The sequence below is a fragment of the Malurus melanocephalus genome, unplaced genomic scaffold (assembly GCF_030028575.1).
Source record: "Malurus melanocephalus ecotype Western Australia unplaced genomic scaffold, MMel_1.1 scaffold_89, whole genome shotgun sequence".
Taxonomy (NCBI): Eukaryota; Metazoa; Chordata; class Aves; order Passeriformes; family Maluridae; genus Malurus; species Malurus melanocephalus.
The window spans coordinates 222,161-244,419 of NW_026623321.1; the positions used below are offsets into that span (position 1 = coordinate 222,161).

General features: G+C 39.7%; 1 long non-coding RNA gene across 1 annotated transcript; it reads right to left on the reverse strand.

Annotated features, from left to right (window-relative positions):
* Positions 1 to 340: 340 nt before the first annotated feature.
* Positions 341 to 17,418, reverse strand: LOC130574742 (uncharacterized). Its single transcript, XR_008965461.1, has 3 exons — positions 17,229 to 17,418; positions 11,733 to 11,893; positions 341 to 2,022 (listed from the first exon to the last, which is right to left on the reverse strand). It is a non-coding gene; the product is annotated as an uncharacterized LOC130574742 (long non-coding RNA).
* Between the last annotated feature and the right edge of the window lie 4,841 nt (positions 17,419 to 22,259).

The following is a 22,259-nucleotide window of genomic DNA, read 5'->3' on the forward strand; positions in this document are numbered from 1 at the left end:
ACAGAGGAAATCACGGCTACGGGGGTTCAGGGCATTGAATGGGCTGAAAAAATAATGTAAGAGACCCCTTCATATTAGAGATTGATACATAGTGAGGATCTCAGCAATWAAACTGAACAGGGCTGTTTGTGAAATTGGTGTCACCCTGGTAGTGGATGGAGAATCTGARAAGAGGTGCCCTTTGTTGAGGAACTCAGCTTCAGTGCAGCAGATCACTGCAGATTCAATCCGATGTGTTTTTTACTGCTGAGTAAAGTCATTTACAGGAGAAGAGCTTTCAGAACTTTTGGGGCTTTTTTGTTTTTGTTTTTAACTTCTCAWGCAAAAGACGACATAAAACCTAACAAAGGGAACAGATTGTTTATGACTGAAGCTTTTTTTATTATTAGTCTAACATTGATTTTGATTTATTTCGTGCAAGAAAAATAACAGCTTTCTGTGCTAAAGACAATTATTTTACTCTCTGGAAAATCTGGTGCCTTTTTGCAACATCTGAATCCATTTCACAGGAACAGTTTCAAATGTCACAAAGTCAAAAGCTGCCACATAAAAGACGAAAATTATAAATATCAAGGGCATGTTTGTCACTCCTCTTATCTGAGTTAGCATTCCAGAAGACTTCTCAGCTGTAGGCATTTGCTAGCAAGAGCTTTTCCTTTTTGCTCTTTTCTTGCTAAAAGTAACACCCTGTATCTTCAACTATGCCACATGAAATAGAAAAAAAMCCTGAATTTCCATAACCCCTCACTGCTGCCATGAAAAAAATTCTATTTGTGGTGTCTACCTGAAGAGAGAACTTTTAGGAAAAGTCCTGAAAATTATTATGTAACAGCATCTTCTATTTTTTATGATGTTGAACGTTAATGACTTGGATTGAAAAATTCCTGTCAGGAATTCCCTTAATGTTGCATGAATTAAATTTTATACCAAACTCTTTTTGAATTTTTCATCTTTAGGCATTTAATTCTTCCATATCTCCACATTGTCCCCATTATGACATCAGTACTTGGATAATGATACATGACTCTGATGCTACAAAAATCCACATTAAATTTTCTAAGAAATGCTGACTGCCATATTTTGGCCCATTTTTCAAAAATGATAAACAGTTGTCTCAGTTGTGAGTACAACTCTGTGATCACCAGGTTTTTCTGGACAGCAASGTTGGAACATCTCGTGTTCTTACATTGTGATTTCTCAGCATAACTGTAGTATGTTTGAAATTTTGCTGGACAAATCCAGGAGAAAACAATAAATCATCACTCCAATCGTGGCTGCATCTCCTTAGCTATACTCAGTGGTAAAACTGACCCCAGTTTTTCTCAGCTGGGCTGGGGGAAGACTCCTCATGCAGCAAAACTTTATCTGCATGGAGTGGATTTTGCCAGACACTCCTTATGCTGCAGTTGCCTGGAAATGACACGAAATGGAACAACTCAAAATCTCAATATTCAGCCAGAAGAAATGCCTGTGGAGCTGCCTGGTTCACCCACCCRGCTTTTGAACACATACCTGCTCCAAAACTGCATGGATTAAAGGGCAGAAACTGCCTTTACTCCAAGGCACAGCTCGATGTGAGCCCCACTGCAGGAGCGAATTTCCACATCTGCTGATCCCTCCACCTCAGGCAGCAGCTCCAGCCCAGGGAGCCTCTGTGCTCAGGGCTGGACGTTCCAGGCATGACATCACTGCAAGTGGTGCCAGATTAAATTACACATGGGCAGATGGATAATGCAGGATTCAGCAGATTCTTGACATGAACACGGTCTTTGTTTTTTTCGCATCTATGGATTTAAAGCTACGTTTTTCAACTGAATTTGCAAGCAGTTGTTCTCATGTGCAGGGGTTCTTTGTCTTAGGGGTGCAGAGGGAACGACAGGAACTCAACAGCTCCCAGGAAGAAGACTTTCCTATCAGGATTGCATCCATCCTTTGCTATGTGTGCAAAGGCAGTCTCTAAAATGCCTTTTTTCAGGAGAATGTGTCCTCTTCAACCCCTGACTCAGGGGTTCTTTTGCTCACCTGTAGGCAAGAGCATTAAGAAATTCATTTAAAAAAAGAGTTTCATGGCAACTTTTATTTCAAGTTTTTGTGATATTAACTTTCTTAGCAGCAAAATAAAGCAAAATATAGGAGCAAGATTGCCAATTATGTTGTGCCCAGCAAGTTCTTAATATTTCCACTGGAATGGCAGGTCCAAGGAAAATATTTGAGATCAATGTTGCCTGTGYTGGGACTGTGGCCTTCGCTGTCACAGGAAACAGCAACATTTAGGGAGCAGCATTTACGGAGTATTTGGACAAATCCAAGTCAGCTTTCCAGAAGGGATAAAATGTTATGTCCTGACCATAAATAACAACTCTGCCCAGTGAAGCTGAGCCTTTAGAAATGAGATATGTTACRGTAAGAGCCCAAAAACAAAACAAAAAACAACCTCCCTGCAATCAACCAAGCAAAAACAACAACAAAAAAACCCCGACCAAACAAAAATAAAAACCCACCTATCTCAAGATTTAATTTTCACTGCCATGGAAGGAAAGTTTTCCCCTAAAAACAACTTATATGGATTTCTCTAAGTACAGTTGCCACTGTGGTATGGCAATTAGGTAAAGGAATCCAGAATACTAAAAAACTCTGGCCACAATTTTGAAGCCTGAGTTAAAAGCAACTGATTATAGCTTTCCTCTTCTTTCCAGCCCAGAGATAATTTAGCAATAACAAATAAGGGTGAAACTAGTGCAAGCTGAGTAACTGAAATGCTGTTTCCTTACCTCATGTTGACTTTCCTGTCCCCATCCAGATTCAGATTTCTAAATAAGTTTTTAAAATAAACGGGMACAGCTCAGTGGTTTGGCAATGGACAGAGGGATGGTGAGGAAAGGCTGCTTTAGCGCAGTAGTAGAGATATTCTCACTTTATGGTTACTCCTTTTGTTTAGAAAGAAGCARCTGGGACAATTCCCACAGACACTGGTGAAGCAAAGCAAAGGTTTCCAGACACCAGTCCAGATGGAGTTTGCATCCTTTAAGGGTAATTCCTGCTCTGAAAGCCATGAAAAAGCAAAGAATCGAAGTTTACARAGTGAGGGTAAGAATACAGTGTGGTCTGCAAGAAATGCTAGAAGCTGGCAGGGGTCTGGTGAGCCAACAAAAAGCTTTAAAAACTCCCAAGTACTCAAGAGGAAACTCTTCATGACACTTCCCAGGGTAGCGTCCAAGGTAAATCTTCACTCAGAAAGGCAGAATTCTGTCTGGTTCTATTTTCTTGTCTGGTTTAAGGTCAGCTTAAGATTAAATGTGTAGCAGTAGATGCAGAACAGCCAAGGTTTTTTGTCTTTCTCTTATCTGAAACTTATTAAAATTCACAAATGTACCTGACCAGATTTGCAGTACTTTGTCAGTGTAGCTCTAAAGCCATGGGTTGCTCCCAAATATTTCCCAGTTGTTTCTCACACTCACACTTGTGTGACTGGACAGCTCTTTGAATTTTCACCTCTCTTAAGCTGATTTTTTTAAAGTGAGTAATCTGTCACTGCAGGTGGATTTTCCTCACTTGTCAAATGCAGTTTAGTTGTCATCTCCAGAAAGCCTTTTCTATCTCTAGAGTTAGCCTCAAATGGGATTAGAGCCTGTCATATCCTATTTCTGTTCTCCCTAAAAAGGAAAGGCGGTGAAGCTGGCAGAGTCAATTGTGGGGTCCATGGAATGAAGCTCCAAGTGGGAATTTTCAAATGCAGCTGGGATATCCTGGAGCAGCTGCTGCTTCAGTTCTTGGAGCGAACCATCGTAGCCACAACKACTCACATGTCTGGGTAAGAATATTCTGAGTGGGTTTCCCCTTTTTTCTTAATTTATCACATTTCTCCAGCTCAGTTCTGTGTGACTTCAGTGTTCCATTACCTGTTCAGCTTTGGGACTTGATCCCTTAGTTTTCTTTTTTTGGTTTATCCTCTGAAATCCCTTCACTTGTCTCCTCCCAAAACATAAAAATTCCAGAAATTGACCCAGAATTTTCAGGAAAAGCCTCCAGCAAATGTGAACTTGTATGGCTGTATGAAATCTTATGAGGATTTCCTCTGGTTGAACATCAGCACCCTAAATGGCATCTCTGGGTATTAAAACAGTTTAAKGACATCACACTTCTGCTCTGTGATTTTGTTTCGAATCTTGTTCTGCCTTTTTWGTTGCTATTTTATTTGGTTTGCTAATGAGCAATTTGCTTTTTATGTCTGAAGGGTTTTAGCATCCAGTTTGTGTTCCCATCCCATTGTGAGTGTTTTAGATAATGTGAACACGCAGCACTCTCTCCCTTCAGCTGAATGTAAAACTGAATCACCCTGGCTGGGAAATTCGGGGTTTGATTAAACGGGAAAAATTTTGCAAGTTGAAACAAGTTTTTTGAGCCCTAAAGATATTCCAGAGTTTCACAAGCACTAAACCACATTGGATATGACTTGCCTTTAATCCTGAAACCTTTTAGAAGATATATCAGGAATATTTTTATGTCTTTGGAGGCAAGAGGACAGACACTGCTTAACCCTTGTGGAAGAATGAAAGGTGGAAGCAGCAGCCCCGGTGTTGTATTATCTTTCTTTAGTTGAAGTGTCAATGTTGTTGGGGTTTTTGGTCTGAAAAGTCAAGGCGTGTCCCTGACAAATTCTGAGGAGATTGTGAGGGTGGGGAGGGTGCCCAGAGAAGCTGTGGCTGCCCCTGGATCCTGGCAGTGCCCAAGGCCAGGCTGGACAGGGCTTGGAGCAGCMTGGGASAGTGGAAGGTGTCCCTGCCCATGGAATGAGATGAGCTTTAAGGCCYCTTCCAACCCAAACAATGATTCCATGATTCTGTGGTGATTTCACTCCTTCAGAAGGGAAATGCTGCATCTCAGGTCCCCAGGCTTTCCTGCCTCATAGCCCTGGGTGTTCCTGCAGGAAGCTCAGCCAGGGCTCAGCCATTCCTGCAGCTGTCAGAACACACAAGGAGGATATTTGSCAGCCATTTCTTACATATCACAGAAGGAGAATGTGCATTTCTGTGATGTGCAACTAAATCAGTGAAATCCAAGGCCATCCCTTCACCTTTGCCGGGCTTTCCTTTCCCATTTAATGAGCACTTGTGCAGACTGACCCCACCCTGCATGCAAACAATGGATCCCTCTTCAAACCCAGAACATCCCTTGCTTCTTCTAACAACTCCCAGCTCTGCCAAAGCCAGGGGAGTGAGGGAAGWGTGCAGGAGGAAGCTAAGGCCTACCAGGAACAATTTGAATTCCTATTTTTACAATCCACTCCGCATATTTTAAGGGTTTGCTTCAACGGCCTGGTGTGAACACTCAGTCAAACATCAAGGAATCCTACAGGTTCCCCAGTAAGAAAAAGAAGGGATAGTTTTTAAAATTACAACTGCTGTTTCATGATGAGTAAAATTTCACTGGTAAGYCTTACATTATGTAAATCAGTTTGACCTGCATTTAAATTGATTTTTATTTGACTTCTATTACTCATTTCCATTCTGATTTTTGATCAGTGCAGTAGTATTAATGARCAGCATTCTAGATTTTTTTATCTCTCCCAAAGTATGCTGCGAGKATAACACATTAAATCACAGTCTCACACCTGGTTTATCCCATTCCTTTCATAAATGGAGCTGGCAGAACAAATTATCATCCAAAAATGCATCTGCAAAGGATGTGAGACCATGCCTGCAKCCCTTTCAGTGTCACATCCATTGCTGATGTGTTTCAGCTTACAGCAGATTTTAAGTTTCCCTCATTTTGATGTCTCCTCAGCTGGTAGAGGGAGGAGGGCAAGAGTGGTCTCTCAGACAGGGAAAATCAAATTAATGTACTTTTGAGTGCYTGTATCTGACACTGTCTGCAAAAGTGTCCTGCACTGTTAAACTCTGACCTCTGTTTGATTACTGCATGTCAGGGATTGGCTTTTCTTCCTAAACAATCATTAGAATTTTAAATTTATGCTTTTCCAACATTGTTTTTGTGTCTTATCTGCAGCAAAAWTTTTTACCAGAGGCAGCAACAGAGTAAAGCCTCCTTGCAGTGGTTGAAGCCAAAGGAGTTTGGASTGACAGAGCTCATTAAACCCAGGAATATTTGGTAAAAATTTACAGTTGAGGATCTTCACATGACAAACAGCCAGCTGACTGGGGTGGGTATATAAAATTAAAAAAAAAAAAAAAAAAAAAAAAAAAAAAAAAAAAAAAAAAAAAAAAAAAAAAAAAAAAAAAAAAAAAAAAAAGGTCTCTTCAGACTCATAAACATTGTTTGATGCGAATGAGGAGGCTGACATTTCCCCAGAGCTGACCATCATTTCCTCAAGTAACTTTTCCTGAGCTCAGCCCCAGCTCAGGAGGTTGTTGTGAAAGGAGCAGGAGTGTTTCCCTGGGAGGTGCCTGGTGGGTCTCAGCAGCTTTGATGGGGTCAGCAGCGGCCAAGAGGTGTCCAACCACCAGAAACCCCCTGAGCACTGGTGGTATTTGCACTGTCTTTCTCCCACTGCCTTAAAAAGCCAATTCCCCCACATCAAAAGGGTCCCTGTTGAGCAATGGCTGTGTGTCAGCACTCCCCAGCCCTGAGCTGTTTGCCCATTTCTGAAACGTGGAAAACACAAGATGTCACAAAATGAAAACAGGGTCTGCTTCCAGGCTGTTGATTTAGGAGGCAAAGCAGAGAAAACAAACACAGTCCAAAAAGCCTGAGRCTGCAATCAGATGAACCAAAGGAGGAGCAGCCACACTTTTAGGCAGTGGTTCCTCTGAAAGCTTTGCCTGGGTCACAGGACTTTTTATCTCAGATCAGCAAAGCCGCAGCTTGAAACCAGTCAGGAAAACATATTTTTATCACTGAAATAAGATGATGGAGTTGAGATATCCCAAGTAATTTCAGCTATGCACGTGTAAGCCCTTAAACTAGGGGGGAAATGCAGTGATGAATGAGTCCCATTTGTTCTAATCACTGTGAGAGATCCCCTTGCCTTTCTCAGTTTCCTGCAATTGTGCAGCCTGGGATCTCCTGGCCACATTTCCACCCAAATCATCCATGATTAAGCATGTGATAGTGATGCTTCCTATTTATCTTCCCCTGCTATCCAAAAATATCACTTTTTTCCCCCTACTGCTCATTTTAAGAGTTTAATCTGCTTGTAGAGTTAATGATTAATGAAAGGTGAGGGTTTGACTGGGGAGGTTAATTTAGCTGGACTCCAGTATGAGATTTGCAGCTTTCTGAGCAACTTTCTGCAAGTTGCCAGYCCTCACATAGATCATGACAGAAATGTTGATTGCAGAATCCAAAAGCACAAACCATGCTCAGAGTATCGCTGCTCTTTATTGTTGTAAACAAAATTCTGAGGATGTTTTGAGTGGTTTGGAGCAGCAAGGTCATTCACCAAACTGGAGCAAGCATTTTCGAGGCTAGCAAAGGCAGACAGATGCAAGTTATTAAATGGGGCTTGTCACAGATTTGAACTCTGCACATCCATGCAGAAAAGCCAGAGAAACGCCAGGAACACAATGAACTGACCTAAGAGCACTGAAATCATGTCAGTAAATCACTTGCTTCTCCAGGTTTCAGGCTCTCAGGACCTCGAAGTTTCGAATGCATCAAACCAAAAAGTGGAATGCAGTATGTTTGTGTATGTAACACAGTCAAGGTGGAAGTTGAGCAAATTTTTGAACCATTTTCTTAAAATCTGTTTTTTCCCTTCTTATGTATGAGCTTTCTAGTATCACTAATGTTTATATCCTTTTTCACATGCACAGTTAGATTTTGAATATCCAATAGAAAATGCATTAAAATATTTTATGCAACATTCAATGTGTGTAAGTATTAAAAGACCATTATAAATTCAGGGGTAAAAAAGTCCAAATACACTGAATAATTTCAGGGATGCCATTTAGTATGACTTTATTGTTTAAGTGTAGCCTTCYGTTTCTCAAAATAGGTTGGACTCAATGATCTGAGAGGTTTCTTCCAACCTTAATGATTTTATGATTCCATGATTCCACTAATCTGTGATTCTAAAACCCAAAAAGTTGGCTCCATTTGACAAAGACMGGGAACAAAAATTGTGCAAAGSAGTTTTGAGAATATGACTAAATTTSTAATTAAASTTGTGCYTTGTCAGGGCTGGAACTCCATTGCTWGTCTGAACACACTAAATTAATAAGGAATAGGAATAAGGAATAATAAAGAATAAAGAATAGGAATAATGAATGCACAAGGAGTGTGAATCATGAGGGGTCACCTGCACTGCAGGACACACCTGAGCCAGMATCACAGCTGTGACTTTGCAGCCATTTGCAAGGGAAAAGTTTGACTCAGAGCAAAATTTGCTCCTGAATCAGCCTGGTTTAAGGGAATTGAAATCCCCAAGAGGGAGATTTTGGTTGGAGTCAGTCTGTTTGAGGAGGCAGCTGCTCTCTGCCTCATTTCCTGCCCTTCTGTGGAAAGGTGGACACAACAGGAATGCCAAAAACCAGAAACTCATGGGTCAAGATAAAGCTCATATATAAAAGGTTTCTTCCTCCCTGCTTCAACCAAGAGGATGGGAATATTACTTTTTTTTTTTTTTTAAGGCTATGATTCACATTGGTTTGGTAATTGAGGAAACAGATTTTGAAACCCAAATGCCATGAGTAAAATCACTGAGAACTTCCAAGAAGAGGGTTTGATTTGTGGTGCATGAGCTGGATGAACTGGTGAGAACCCCAGGAGGAATTAGACTTTCTGGAATTAGGGTGCTCAGGGACTAATACAGAATTCATTCCTTAATTTGATTAAGGCATGAAACACTTAGGAATTCATTATTGGAGTGGGAGAGAAAAGTATCCTGTTTGTTTAGCCTCAGTCTGACCTTCCTCRTGAACTGCCAAAGGGTATCCCTTTTTCCTGTATTTATACACAAGTTTTTCCATACCAGGTGTATTTGTTTTTATTTCTGGCAAGACAGAGGAAAAAAATAAGTACTGTGACAGAGATACAAACATCTTTCAAGGAAAAAGCTACTGGGAAATGGGCAGCACACGTTGCTACCTTTTTTTTTTCTGGGAACACAATCCAAGTGGCCCAGGAATCCCACTGCTCTTAGATTTCTTCATGATAATTCCAGGAAAAACATGGAGAAAAAAAGGTAAATAAGCTTGGCTGTATATAAGCAGCAGTGGAAAAGCAAGGGATTTAAATGCAAATAAACTTTATGAAAGATTGTGGCAGTTGCAGGTTTTAGACTTCTCATCCTTCATAAGGGTTTAAAACAATTAAAAAAAAAAATAAAATAAAAGGAGGGGCAAGAAAAACACCACCGCAAACCCTCCAACCTCTTTACTGATTAATAAGCAATGACTGTAAGGGATCCAAATGCCCATTAGTTCAGTTGTGGAGGTTCTTGTCACATAATATCAAATAATCCAGTTATCTCTCTAAATTGTAAAGTGGACTGTAGAGCATTCCCAATTTCTATTTGGTTACAAAGGCTTTATCAGAAATTGTGTTGTGCAGGAAGCAAAACAACAGGATTTCCATACAACTACCTCCAAAATTTTGCTTTGGACACTTGTGGCCTTTCGAAGACAACTTTTAAAAAGCAACATAAATATTAAGACCAGGAAGGCCAAAAAAATTTGACCTTTGATACAAAAAAAATTTAAACTCTCTTTCTGTGAACTTCCCAGTGTGCTCAGCCTTTAACTGTTGGATGAGTTACAGCATGTCCTGCAGAAATTTATCTTGATCTGAACACCCCAAATAAGACAAGATAACGTATGTTCTTAGGCAAATTGTTCTAAGGGATTCATTGCCCTCTGGATTAAAACTCAGCAGATTTTTGGGGGTGTCTGGGTTGTTTTTTTTCTGCCTAATACTTCAGTAATGCTGTTTCTCATTTCTGTTTTCTCTACAGAGACCTTCCTCCCTGCTTATTTTCATTTGAAGATGTTCAGTAGGAATCCTATTTAGTTTATAATTACAAAAGGTAAGTGTAAGCATTCAGGCCCACGCTACACAAATTTTTGTTAATGAGCCTTTAACTTTGTAACATATAATGAGAAAAAGAGGGGAGAACATCAAGTAAGACACGTTGATGTGTTCAAACTGATTTCTTTGGCCAATCTTGAAGAAAACGTTTCTGACAACTGTGAAGCCTTGGTAATTTAGGTCTGGCATGCAGTTGCAAATTAACTTCCATGTAGCTCACATTAGAGAATATTTGAAGTACTTCACATGGAGCTCAGTAGAGAAACATTCTCTGCTTTCAAAACAAATAGTGACTGTGAGTATCCACCTGTGATTCATGGCAAAGACATCTGAGGCAAAAGAGCAACTATTTTCCAAGAGGTGAACTGCAGTTAACTGGGTTCAAGTTGGAAACACTCAGAGGAACTCCAAATATTGCTTAGATGGCGTGCACTTATTCTGAAAGCTTGTTAAAAATGGATTCTGCAGCATTCCAGCAAAGGGGAAAAGTATTTTTTTCTCGAAGGCAGTGCTATTCTTTGACCATTCAAAGTTGGGATAATTTATTTATATTTTGGAAGTACCCAAATGCTCCTTTTCTGTTTCATTTGCAATACTGAATTTATTGCACGGGGTTGAAAATAATGTTCATTGTAATTTTGAAGTTGATGCCGCAGCTAAAACTTTTTTTGAGTGATGGGTAACTATGGATGATACACCCCTACCTTATTGTAATTAACCAATTAACCAGGTTTTTATATAGAATCACTGCTTGGAAGCACATGCATCAGGGCTTGTCTGTCATCTTTAACAATCAACTGCTCCTTTATATAACTTGCTGCTGTACTAAATCTCTTTTGGAGTTAATTATGTTACAACTGATTAGATTCAGAGGAGGGTGTGCAGAAAGTCTGAGGGAGGAATATCTTATTGTATCCTGTGACATGAAATAGGTGACTGCAGTTGAATCAGAACTACAAAGGACTTGGACAAACACACAGAAAATGTCTCCAAAAAAGGAGGATGAGAGCAAAATGCCTCCATTTCAGGAAGGCAAGAAGCGGTTTCCTAGATCTGCAAAGAAACTTGGTTCAAGCAAAACTGATTCTGTAGCTTTGATGTGGCACCCATTGGACAGTAATTTCTGCCTGGAGTCTACATTAGAAAGAATTTATGTTTCATTTTTATTGCTTTCTCATTGTTTCCATTGGTGGTAAAATTTATTGTCACCACCAATTTCTTGATTTTTCTATCAGATGATTTCAGCATCAATTTCTYTAAAAAGCATTAGCTGACTCTGATATTTGAAATTTTGCTCACAGTGCAGCTGATATTTCTCTGCTCATCTTCACCTCTTAAATTGAAAGTCAGAGAAGTTTTCTCAATATTTAAATTGAAAGAGGATCAGTTTAGATGGGATATTGGGAAAAAATTCTTCCCTCTGAATGTGGGGAGGTCCTTGGCACAGGGTGCCCAGAGAAGCTGTGACATCCCTGGATCCCTGGATGTGTCCAAGGGCAGGTTGGACAGGGCTTGGAGTACCCTGGGACAGTGRAAGGTGTCCCTGCCCATGGCAAGGGGTGGGACTGGATTATCTTTCAGGTCCCTTCCATCCCAAACCATTCAAAAATTCCATGAATACTTACTCTAAAAGCTGCAATGAAAAGCAGAAAAACTATTTGGGAATAAAGAATAGCATACAACAATAACTGGAACGTGTTTGCATTTTAGTGAAACACTACTGTTAAGCAAAGGAAAAGGTTTATTACCTGAGGAAATATTTCTAGRGCTTCAGTAACAGCTGGAGGTCAGCCTAAATCATCCCTAGACACAAACACCAGTGAAGAAGACKCAAAGTCTTGTTGTCAAAATGGTGTAACAGAAGCTCAAGGGTAGAAGTCAGTCCCTGGAGAGTTGCAATTTATAATACCTAAAACACAAAAGTGAGAAATAAAAAATTTTGGATAGAGAGAAAATTTATTTTACTGCATGAACCTTGTTTTTCTAAGGAGTACATTCACTTTTCCAGTAGATAGAGGAAGTGGCTTTGCTTGGCATCCCCTTCATGCACTAGCAGGGCAGCTTGTGTCAGAATGACTGTCCCAGGCACTAGGAAATGGCATAATTTCCACAAAGGCAGCACCTTGCACAAAGAAAAYGCTTTTCTGCATCTCTGCTTTCTTGCTGCAGCAGATTCTGTTAATTTTTCAGCTAATACATCAGTCATGAAGCTGAAAAAGCTTTTAAATCTCCCTGAATCAGTTGGTCTTTTCCCTCCTATTTTGCTTCAGATCAGCTGTCACTCTTGTGAATGGACAAATAATTGCCAGGCTCATTAAAAGCTCATTAAAAGGAAAATTGTGAGTGCAGCTATTGAAAAGGGGCAATACTTTGACTTGGTGTGGCAAAACAACTTCACAGAGAGCAGAGAGGTTTAGGGAGATAAGGTGGAAATCATTACGTAGTTCAGAGGGTAAATGTGCTTGTAGGTACAGTATAAATGCTTAAATCTACTCTTCTTTTTTTTTTTTTTTTTTTTNTGTCACTGTTGAGGAAGTGAAATTAAAATTCATTTATATTGAATTTTATTTCATTTCATGCCATGGTCAGGCAGAAACAGAGGGTACCTGGGCATTTCTGAGGTAGAGGATGTGATTTAGGTCTGCTTGCAAGGGGCTGAGATGGTGAATAAAGATCACTTTGTGACATGGCATCACCTACTGCCACAGGATCTGCTCAGACAGAACTTTCATTAACAGACCTTCTGAGAATCTCAGAAAGAGAGGGGAGCTTGGGGGCGGMGGGGAGGAAGGAAGAAAGAGTTCCCAGCTCTTTATTACACCTCCAGAGTTTGATTCATGTCTGCATCTTGAGAAATAGGAAAGGCTGTGAGAGGGTGGGTAATTCATGGGAAACAAGGAGCTCATTGTAGGTGTCCTGCTTCTTTTGAAAGCAGCAATAAAACCTACAAGCACTGGAGACTCATCACAGGGCTTGGTCCATCCTTGACAGACCATGGTTTGTTCCAGAAGTGTTATCAGCTGTGCTCCTGTGTTCTCCAGCTGAYGGGTTTTATGAAATGCTAGATAATATTCCACAGTATTTTGAGAAAGACAGTCTGTACCTATTAAGGTAAACTCATTCAGTAAAAGTCGTTTTATCCACAAATATCTGTATCTGCTCTTTTGCAATATTGTTAATAGCTTTCCTCTCTTTATATGACATATAAAATTACATCTATCGTTATTGTCCTTTTTACTRGGCAGATTATTGTTTCAGCCTGCTTCCTGTAACTCTGATTAAGTCATTCTCTTTATTTCTGCAAGTCATCAGCATTTCCCATCTTGCAATCCAGATTTCCATTTATTGGCATTTACATTGTTTTGCTGGCATATCTGTCCCCTGTGTAACACAGAGSTGAGGTGTAGCTGGCTTTAATCACAGCAAGCCAATTCAAACAAAATTCAGTTCTGATTTGTACCCTCCATCAAGCCTGAAGACTCCTTCTCGTTACAAAATTTAAATTCTAAATTTTAATTTTCTGTTTTATCTCTTTCACATTTATGTCTTATTTGTGTTCTTTATATCTCTGGAAACTTTTTTCCCTTTCTCAAACAACTATTTGAGAAATCATTTCCTGATTGGTACCCATGAATGGATTCAATCTACAATAATTCTCAGCTACAAAATGGGACTAAGTGTTTTCTAGACTGGGAAGTATTTTCTGCCTTTTCCCAATGGGGCAAATTGGAAATTAATTAATATTCTCATCATTTCATTAAGAGAGCAGTAATAGTATTCTCATTAATATTATTCCCATTTTGCTAATGGGATAGCTAGGACACAAACCGAATAATTTATTTGTATAAAGCCACTCTGGAATCAATGATAAATAGGAGACTAAATAATATAATTTTTTTGCCCCAAAAAATGATGTTCAAACCACAAGATGCTCTCTTTTTCCTCAATAATGAAGTAAAATAATGAAGTTGTTCTACAGATTAAATTCACAGTGATAACAGATGTTCAACAGTTTTTAATTTCTCTTTTTGAGTAATGTGGTCTGTACACTGCCTGCAGCAGGATTTAATTTGTCTCGTTGCTGTTATCAGACAACTAAGCTGCTGTCAAAACAGGCAGATCAGGAATTAATGAAAACATTTCTCTGTACAGTTCTGTGATTACAGTRCAGGCAGCTGGACTTTAATTTCCCAGCATTTAAGTTTCACATGCATAGATCTCAGTCTTAAATCAGATAAGAATACAGGCTAAAGCTCACCTCACATCTGAAAATCTGATCTCATTAGGAGGGAATCTACAGAGAGACCCTATAAATGCTCATTAATAATCCCATTTCCCCAAACCCCAACCACAACTGGCACTAAAGGAAATCTTTCTTCAGTGACTTGTCCCAGCAGCCAGCACAGGATTACATAGAAGACTTACATCCCACACAGAAATACTTCAAAAATATGTTTAAACCAGAAAGGAATAGAAAACTGCCTAAATTTTACTGTATTTTCAAGAATCTGTATGWCCTTGACAGAGTTATCTCCTTCTTATCTCTCATGGCAGGCCTGTGCCCCTCGRTCCTGAACAATGTTCACTGAATTGTGCTTGGTGAGAGGAAAAAAGGATGAGAAATGTTCCTCAGGGCACTTGTTCTCCTCATGAGTTTGTAGTCTGGAATTACCTGGTTTGGTCTGAATGCTGTGTGTAGTTTAGAACCAGAGTTAAAGCCCGCTGAATTCTTCGAGCAGCCATGAACTGTAATTTTTTTTTAAAATGTACCTTTTAAGAAGCAGTTACAGGGATGCAACCCTCAGATCCTTAAAGCCAGCCTTTGGGAAGAGCCTCTCTGCACTCTCTGCAGCAAGAGCCAGAGGCATTTTGGTTCTGTTGTCATAAAGAAGAAAAATTTGTGTTATTCCTCAGAAGCATCTGATTCTAATGGAGTTGGTGGCTGTCAAGCTCCACAGAGATGTGTGCTCAACCACTCAGATCACATCTAGTTTGAAGTTTGGGGGCTGCTGGGTTTTAATTGCGGCACTGCTCCTTCTCTAGCCCAAATTATCAGTGTTGGTGCTGGATTCTGTAAAGCCTGGCCTGACCTGATTGGTTTTGTGCTTCCTGGAGCTCTCTGTGAGCAATCTCTCTTTTTGTAGCCACATATTCTTTCCTGCATTATCCCTGTGATTATTCTGTGGCAAATACTTCTGCTTGTGCATGGAGAGATGGAATGGGWGACTAATCTGACTGAAATGAAGTCCAATCTACCCTGTCCCTGCCTATTGCTCAAAAAAAATTATTAAATTGTTGTGCTGGCACAACAGAGATGGCAGAAGTTAGAGAGACAACCACTGTCTGTATCCATCCTATCACCAAAAAACTTGTTCAGTAACTGTCTCAGCCTGGGTCAAAGCCCATCCCAAGCTGCCCTTATTGTAGGTCAAGTATTCAGATATTTATCCAGTGGGAAAAGGGGCAGTGGTCTCTATTCTCTTTCCACTTGTCATTGTTTTCTCATAGCTGGATCATTTTCGGAGTCCATTCRCCTTTAATGCTGTCAGGATATGAATAATGGCAGGCTACATACTCATGTAAAAAAATACTTCCCAGATATATTTCTACCAAGGAGAACAACAACAAAAAAGATGCCATATTCCTTAACTAATGAGATATCCACCTAATGCAGTTAAATTGATACATTGTATTTTGAGAGGCAAAGAAACGTGGATGAGATTTTTGTCTTTTATTGTAATAAAGAGGTTAGCCAAAAGGGAGAGGTTACAATATTTGTAAKAATCAAAGGTTTATTTCAAWGTGGGTTTTTTTTCTTTGTTTATTATAAAGAACTGATTAGACATTTTGTTTGCAAGTTCTTCAGCATTGTTAAGCATTCTCCCCAGGAAGAAAATTAATTAGTAACCTGATGCATTTAATTGTCCTGAAGGTAGGACTTAATATTCTTTTTCAGGAACTTTATTCACAGTCTTTCTTCCCTCTGAATGCAAATATGAAAAATATCTTAATTGTGTATTTATACCACACCTATACTGGAAGAAACAGCATTCAAGTCTTTTTTATTATTATTTTTTTATTTTTTTATTTTTTATTTTAAGACATCTTGAGTCCATGTGTTCATCCACTCCCAGACAGCTGTTTAGAAATTTAACTGTCTGGCTGCTGACCAAAATAAATGGAATGCCCTTTGTATAACATCCTTGTAAAATCTGTAGTCAGGCACCAAAATCGATAAATCTTGAAGAGAAATGAAGAACTGAGCTTCGGGATTGCGAGACATCTTGAAAAACGTGTCCTCTGTTTTTCACCCTTCCTCCAACCTTAGAATTTAATATATGTGTTGGCTCCAAGTAGCTGGAATATTCTTTTTAAATCCAAAGGTCACAGCACTGTGGCTTGATAACATACCATTCTTGATTGCTGCTAGAACAGAACAAAAAATGCTGTTTGGCATAGTCAGAGGTAGAAGACCAAAATTATAGATCACAATAAAGCCTGCCTGTAATAATCTGCAGTCTTTAAGGAGAGAGAAAACATATGCTGTGATTTTGGTGCACTCAGCTTGGCTGGGGCTCACCAGCAAAGAGCATTTCCCTTCTTTTGCTTTTGAGTCCAGTCACTTTATTTTAATTAATATTTCATTATAAACCTGCAGATATAAAATGTGGAAGCTGCTCCTCTGCATGTGCTGCAGCAATGTGCATCTTTAGGGGGGCTATTCCTCACCCACCCAGGGAGGGGGTGGGATAATAAGGAGAAGGGAAATGTTCAGTCCTCCAGGGATGCACATCTGTGTGAAAATCCCAAAATACACATTCAGCAAAGAAATCCAGTCAGATGAACTCCAACAATTTTAGTAAAGAGAATAACAGGACAAAGAGACAAAGAGAAGGGAAAAACACAGGGAGATAAGGAAGACTTTTGGGAGCAAGGTACAACTGTTCTGAGATTACAAATGTTTGCAAAAAGTTTCAGCTGAATCTCAAAGGGTTCTGTCTGGGATCCTGAGCCACACCCTGTGACTGACAGATACCCAACTCTCTACCTGTCAAGATAGGGAAGTTGTTCCAGCAAAAATCTCCTCAGAGATGGAAATGGGAATTGTTCCTTTTCCTTGTCCAGCACTCATGGAGTGGGGGATGCTGCAGCCACTACACTCTCCCGTGCAAGAGGCTGAAATTACCAGGAAAAAAATAATTAGAGCTTTWAAATTCCTCCCTGTCTATCACTGAATGAGGTACCTTGAGACRTTTGTGGATGCTCCATCACATCTTCTCACTAAACTGTTGTTTGCTTTCACTGCAGCCAATATGAAGCACGGAATATTTCCAGAAACAAAGTTGGGATTCCTGGTGAGGCTGGGTGAGCTGCAGGGTTGTGTGCAACTGCAGCAGCTTCTGGGGGAAAGTATTAATTTAGACCCTGCTAATTTACTCCTGGTGGTATTAAGGAAATATTTTCTCCTCCCTGCAGTCCATAAAATAATGAGGATCTGGTTAAACAAGTCCTTCACAGCTGGCATACCACGGAGCTTAACAGATCAAGGAGYTGCATTCCAGTGCTCCAAATCCTTTCTCCATGCCCATCTGATAATCTTTAAACACTTAGCAAAAGCTCCTGCATGTCTTTGGGCACTGCTGGAGGGGCTCTGAGCTGTGGGAGATGATTCACCCACAGTGTCCACACGAGCTGTGGTGGCTGTGTGAAACTTCAGCCAGGTTTTGGGTTACCCATTGCAGTCATTCCATTCCCACTGTAGGCACAAACATTAGATGTTTAATGTCATAAAGACAACAGGGTAAACAAACCATACCTGATCATTTATAAAACAAAATTCTGTTTAAGACAGCCTGTACAAAAATCTATTAATCCCTGAAATTCAGTGTATCAAAGTAAATCTGCTTTTCCTTTTCCCTGTGGCAAGTTTGTTCATAAAATGCCATTTATATGTAATTTATTTTTCTAGGGTCACACTCAAACAATTTTGTGGTATTTTCTATGTTATAGCTTTGATTCTGACACCTGTTTCAGGATCCTACAGGTAATTTATTATGGGGTGAGAGAAATAAAGGGGAAGGCATTATTTTTGTGAATGTCCCAGGGGTTTGGAGAAACCTTGGATAGTGGAAGATGTCCCTGTCCCTGGCAGGGGTGACACAGGAYCTTAATAATTTAAGGTCCTTTCCAACCCAAACCATTCTGTGATTCCATTAAATTACCCTGATGGACTTCCCCTACAAGAAAATGTGTTTGTGTACTCATTTTAACTTCTGACCCTGCTACCCACCTTCAAAAGRCTTCCAGGAAATGGACAGAAATAAATAATAAGCAATTGTGAACTGGCGCATGAACATATTTCATGGATGGCTTTTATACGCAGGCAAACCCAAAAAGTTTTGACAGGAAGATTAAAATTGCTCTCCTGCCAACCTGTCCAGCCCTTATATGCAAAGTGTGGAGCAGASGACCCCTCCCTCCACTCTGAGAGGACAGCAGGGATGGGAAAGGATCCATCCCCTCTGGAATCTCCATCCCAGGCTCTCCTGAAGGGAAGAGAAACATCAAATCTGGCCCAGCAACCAGACCTGGCCCCTGGGCAAAGGAGAATTTCCCTTTCCAGTGCTTGACAGAGCAGAGTGCAACTCACAGGCAGGGAAAGCTTTGCTGAAAACCTTTTAGACTTCCCTGGAAAAATGCCTTTTTCTAGGTGGGAAGTGTTGGGGGGCGGGATTTCAGCCATTTGTGCTTTTATAGGGCCAGAAGGTACAGGGATGAACTCATCCACCTCACTGGCCCCGTGGCCTGGGAAGTGTTCTCTGAAGTCAGGCTTGGGAAAACAATCTGAAAACACCAACAAAGAAACACAAATGTCACCTTTTCCTTCTTTATGGACAACATCAAACAATTAATAAATAAGAAAACATTTTAATTGCCTTTTTTTTTTTTTTAAATTGCAGTGGTAGAGGTAGGAAGGCAAACACTCTGCGAGGCACTAAGCACAAATGTCTAAAGCACTGACCTGCCAAAGAGAGTTTCTGCTGTTGGGATTAAACAGTGGATTTTCTCCAAAATGTATCTCGATTCTACACAATTTATTGCAGCTGCTTTCTGTGCTCTCTGATTTATGGCTAAGCTACTTCTGCTGAATAGGTGGGGGTAATCTCTGTGAGGAGATTGCATCTGCCCATAGGACAGAACCTGACAAATTCCACCAGGCTGTTTGCACATTGGCAGCACTTGTAATTATTAACATTAAATCTCCAAGGAGTTGAATTCTTTATCACTGATGCTCTTCCTTTATGAGTCCCTCCCCTCMAAAAATTCAACCTTTCAGCTTTCCAGCAACAAACTCTGCCTTTATTGGGATTGCCTAAGCCGTGTCTTGGAAGCTCCTTCTTTGTTTTTCCTTCAATAATTTGCTGAAAGTACTACCATGTGTAACCCTAATGTAGCAAAATATTTTAGTATATACTTAAAATTAATCCTGCAAACCTAAGAAAGAAAAATGAGAATTTGCTAAATCAGCTCTTCCAAATGAAAGGCAKAAAAGGGAAAGTACCATATCCATAGCTGAAAAAAGATCATTAATGTGATTTATTTGAAAAGAGAAAGTAAGGATCTGTGCTGGGGGTTTTAGCTCTATTTGACCTTTTTGAAATCAGGGCAAAGAACTGTTCTAATSCAATATTTTACATCTCTATTTCTCCAGCTTTAAAGATTGCAAAGGAAACAGATAAAATTCAGTACCCATAGTATTTTTCTTATTTTTGGTGATTTAGTATTTTCATAAGAGATTTTTTTTCATTTTGATTTTTTTTTTTTTTTTTTTTTTTTTTTTTAACTTTTTTTTTTTTTTTACATTTCACTTTAAGGTTCACTTTAAGGTTCACTTTAAACTTTTGTTGAGGGAAATATCAGATGTTTCCTTATGATTGGGAAGATGTCAACAGAAACACTTGCATTTAGTAGGTTGTATTTCTTATATAATATTCATTATAATAAAATGAGGGTTTTGCCAACTCTATTCTCTTTATTTCTGCATCATTTTACCCATAATTAAAGCAGTATTCGTAATGTGTTTAATTTTAGGCACAGCCCAAGCAGTGGTGTTTCTTGAACAAGTAAAAATGTTCCCTAGGTATAACCTTGGAAGAATGACACCTGGAAATACGGATCCCCAGCCATATCTCTGGTCTTGTTTTCCATTTTATGTGTTTTCACCTGTGCTCAGACAGCTTTTTGCCAGAATGGAAGCTTTGTGCTGACACACAACAGCCCAGTTAATGCAGCTGACTTGTTAATGATGAATTTTCTTCACGGGGTAAAAAGAGAGCTCTTGTCCTTTTTATGCTGAGCTGGTATGAAAATCCCTGGTCAAAATGCATGCTGAGCAACACTTCTTGTACTTTCTTACTCAAGCAACTTTCTCTGGGTAAATGTCTTTTCCACCACAGCTACAGGTTACTTTTTATTGGGAGAATATGACCACTGGCTCCCCAAAAGGGAAAGGCTCTTTTCCATATTGCTTTCCAGACCACTCCCTTCCCTGGGAATTAAGTGGCCTGCTTGCAACAGTAAAACAGCTCTGAGCTCATGTGAAAAAGCCATTTGAATCCTGGATGGATTTCACAAAACTTTGGTTCATTGGGTAGTAACCAGCTTAAGCAGGCCATGACATAATAGATTCCGTCTTTAATCATCATCATCTGCATCTTCTCTAATTAGACAAGATGCAGTAAGGCTGAAAGGCATCAATATGTTGATTTAATAATTGCATGGGTRTTGCTGCCATTTATTGATGAGATCCTGTACTGGACAACAGAGTTGTCTCTCTGGATCAGTTATTTTGGAATCACACATTGAACACACTCACTCTGTTTCATTCAGTGCAGGACATGAAGTGAAATGGCTTCAAAATTACATGGATTCACAGATTCCTAATAAAACAAAAACAGGAGTGTAAATGTTTTATTGGCGTAAATGTTTTAAAATGGGCAGTGGCTAMGCAGTAACCAATTCCTTCCCCTTACTGACAGTCTCTGAAATACAATTGTTTCACTTTTTAAATCCTGTTTATCCTAACATCCTGCACTGTTTTTCAGGATAAACCAAAGTGTTGGGCATTATCTTTTAACTGTTCTTCTAGAAAAAGCCTTTCTTTTTTGCCAGCATTAGTTTTCTTCTCCTGTGACTCCTGAAACTTCTCCTGAAACTCCAGAGAAAATTACAATTGCCTAAATATTTTCCTCAAAGTGGCTGTGATTTTTCAGATTAAGTTACTGGCAGTGTCTTTTCCCTTTTGAGGTCACTTCTTCAAACCCATCAGCCTTYGACTCACACATGGTTTGTGCTGTTCTCTCACCTTGGAGAGGAAAAACTGGTACAAACCCAAATGTTTACACCACAGAAAACACCAGCTCAGCTTGTACCGGCTGTGCCCACACGTGGGGTTTTTTCAGGTTTATTAAAGAGGACCGGAGACCAACTGGGATTAGCCACACGCCTTTGAGGAAGCTTTGGGAGTTGGTGTTGAAGTTCTTTTTGCAGGGTAGAGGAGGAAAAATCCCCTGCATTCCTCTGCCTTGTGGTGTGTTTGATCTGTGGCAAAACAAGGAGTCTAATTTAACTTTACAGCGTGCTGTGATATTTTTATGGAGGGTGTGACGCGTGCACTATTTGAGGTTATTTCCCCGCTCCTTGGACCGTCAGCCCAACACCTTCCACAGGCATTRAACCCTCATTTAAAGCCTGGAAAGCCAGAGTTAGAGGATAAGGTCCAGATATCAAACTCATCTCAGAAAAAAAATCTGAGAGGAGGTTGGGCTGCTCAACTCTTTTATCAACATTGCTGTGTTCCTGTTCCTTACCTTAATCATAMAAAACTTTGAAGAAAAAAAACAAGWTTGAGTTMTTTTTTCCTGAGAMTCTCATTTTTYAGATAARTCCTAAYACAAACAAGGTGAAATATTGCGCAAAGACYGCTTCTGTGTCTTTTTTTCTGACTGAATCCTGTTCTGCTCAGTCACCATGGGCCACATTAGAGTAGGAGAAAAGTGATGAAAAGCCTTCTACAGAAAAAGGAAGTTGAGAGCAACAATCAAAATCCATTTCTGTAGGAACTCTCTACCTGCAAATTTTACTCCCTTTCCTCCTCTCTCGGTATCAGAAAGAGCATGATTTGCCCAAATGTCCTGGGGATTTGCTTTTTAGTGGTCAGGAGGATCATTTCTTTCTAAAATCATGTCCTTCTGTTTCAATCCTGGAGAAACAAA